This window comes from Mus pahari, chromosome 5, assembly GCF_900095145.1.
Source record: "Mus pahari chromosome 5, PAHARI_EIJ_v1.1, whole genome shotgun sequence".
Lineage (NCBI taxonomy): Eukaryota > Metazoa > Chordata > Mammalia > Rodentia > Muridae > Mus > Mus pahari.
In genome coordinates this window covers 50,853,417-50,856,153 of record NC_034594.1, presented here as the reverse complement: position 1 = coordinate 50,856,153, position 2,737 = coordinate 50,853,417, and the positions used below count along the sequence as shown (strand labels likewise).

General features: G+C 46.0%; 1 non-coding gene across 1 annotated transcript; it reads right to left on the bottom strand.

Moving 5' to 3' along the window:
* Positions 1-426: 426 nt before the first annotated feature.
* LOC115064202 lies at positions 427-617 on the bottom strand. Its single transcript, XR_003844031.1, has one exon. It is a non-coding gene; the product is annotated as a U2 spliceosomal RNA (small nuclear RNA).
* Positions 618-2,737: the final 2,120 nt, after the last annotated feature.

Sequence of the window (2,737 nt, the reverse complement as noted above, 5' to 3'; positions counted from 1 at the left end):
CTCTGTAGACCAGGCTGGCCTCGAACTCAGAAATCCGCCTGCCTCTGCTTCCCAAGTGCTGGGATTAAAGGCATGCACCACCACGCCGGCTAAAGATTTATTATAAATACACTGTTATTCTAAGACACACCAGAATATGGCGTCAGATCTCATCCCCGGATGGTTGTGAGCCACCATGTGGATGCTGGGAATTTGAACTCAGGATCTTCAGAAGAGCAGTTGATGCTCTTAAGCAATGAGCCATCTCTCCAATTCTAAGTTGTGTTTGCACTGTCAAAGTCTACATAAGCCGAGCGGTAGTAATTAGGGAGTAGTAACCTGGCTCAATAAATCGGAAATAGAAAAAAAAATAGAGGTAACCGCAGCATATACTTAAAAGCCATAGTGCCACTAAGTGTCTTACGTTAAACCAGCATTACTCCCCAGAGGGGGTGCACCGTTCCTGGAGGTACTGCAATACCAGGTCGATGCGTGGAGTGGACGGAGCAAGCTCCTATTCCAACTCCTAACTCCAAAAATCCATTTAATATATTGTCCTCGGATAGAGGACGTATCAGATATTAAACTGATAAGAACAGATACTACACTTGATCTTAGCCAAAAGGCCGAGAAGCGATACCNGACACACACCACGCAGCCATGCTCNGCGGCCGCGAGACACNTTAACNTCGTGGTGACCGCTCGCAACCCTCACTTCCTGCCTTCCCCGCGGCTCCTTCCTCCTCCCGTCCGCGTCCGCGTCCTCCACACCTCACTCCCACTCCAGCACCCACAGCTTCAGCTACAACGTCCACGACCCCGGCTCTCCCGGCGTTCCCGAGCGCGCACGCCGAGTGTGATTTGCATGTTCCTCCCCTTGGGGCGGGGCTTACCGCAATGGCCCTCCTCTGCCTGCCAGGACTACACAGAGAAACCCTGTCTCGGAAAACAAAAACAAAACAAAACCCGCCAAAAAAAAAGAAAACAAAGTCTACATACAACATTGTTCCTAGCACGTCTTGAACACACACACACAGTCAGTAACTGGTGCACAGGGAGCTGTGCGGGCTGACTTATCTGTGACAGGAGAGTTTTCCGTAGGGGAACATCACTCTCTTGCTTAGTCCAAGATCTCACCCTTTCCTGTCTCCTGTCTTCCCCTTCTCTTGAGCACTGTATGGATATGCATAAGACTTGTACCACCTATAAAGCCCAATTCCCTCCATGAGCACAAGACCATCACTTCTGTTGTGTGCTGACAAGGCTCAAGCCCGGGCCTGTTTGTTGGACGGCTGTGAGGAAGTTATTCTCTGGATTAACTAGAAAGATGTGCAAGACAGAGCTACTGTAGGCATGAAAGTAGCACTAACTCAGCCTAGGGCGAAAGCAGACTGGATCGCAGGTGTGCACCACTACACTTATTCCCTGGTCTGAATCAACCAGCCACCAGGGCCGTGGCACATTCAGGCAATGTGGGCTTTACCGCTGAGGGAGGGAATACTTGTTAGGAAACAGGAAGGACCTGGAAATAAAAGACATGAACAAAACAACCACAGACTAAAAGCCCCTTAGGTTTAGACGACTCTGGTTCTCTTCTTGCCTGTACTGCAAGTATTTGCTTGCTTATGGGGTTCTTCAAGACTGTATTTCTGCTGGTCCTAATTTATAATATCCATTTTAATATGAATGCTAGAAATACCTTACCATGAGAGGTGTCCTGCTCTGCTCATAGCTCTGTTTCTTCTTAGTTCCCTAGTTTCCACCCTGCAAAGAAACAGGCCTGTGCCCATGTGTGCATGCACACACACACACACACACACACACACACAGAGAGAGAGAGAGAGAGAGAGAGAGAGAGAGAGATTTAAAATCTTTTAAATGTCATTTTTAATGACACTGGTTTTCTTCCTCAATTCTCATTATTAATCTCAGATAAAATCGAATGAATAGTGAAGACTTTTTTTTTTTTTTAATGAAGTGGCCCTTTAAGGAGCATAGTCCTCTAATGTTTAATTTTACTTATTTAAATATCCAAAGCCAGGGGGAAAAGTTGTAACAGAAAGGAGTGACAAACAGGCAGCACAAGTATAGGTTAGGCATTTCTTATCTGACAGTGCAAAGAAATTAACTTGTTAGATTGCATTTCGTAGCAACTTAGCCTGAAAATGCAGCCACAAAAAGGGAAATAAACAGACTTCAGTGCAACATGAGCTACTAAGTTTTGCTACAACACATGAATCACCAGAAAAGCAACCACATACACACATTACACAAATCCATTAACGTTAAAAACAAAAACAAAGCAAAACAAACAAAAAAACCAACGGGCATGTTGGTACACGACTTTAATCCCAGCACTAGGAAAGCAGAGGTCTGAGTTCAAGGACAGCCAGGGATACACAGAGAAACCCTGACTCAAAAATCTGAAAAAAAAAAAGTATAGCACCAGAAGAGGAATAAGAGCCGGGCGTGGTGGGAGGCAGAGGCAGGTGGATTTCTGAGTTCGAGGCCAGCCTGGTCTACAGAGTGAGTTCCAGGACAGCCAGAAACCCTGTCACAAAAATACAAGAAAAAACGAAAGAAAAAGGAAGCAGTAAAGAAAACGGCAACATATGGCTAAAAGCTATAATACCCCCAAATGTCTTACATTTAACCAGCATTATTCCCCAGAGGGGGTGCACCGTTCCTGGAGGTACTGCAATACCAGGTCGATGCGTGGAGTGGACGGAGCAAGCTCCTATTCCAACTCCTAACTCCA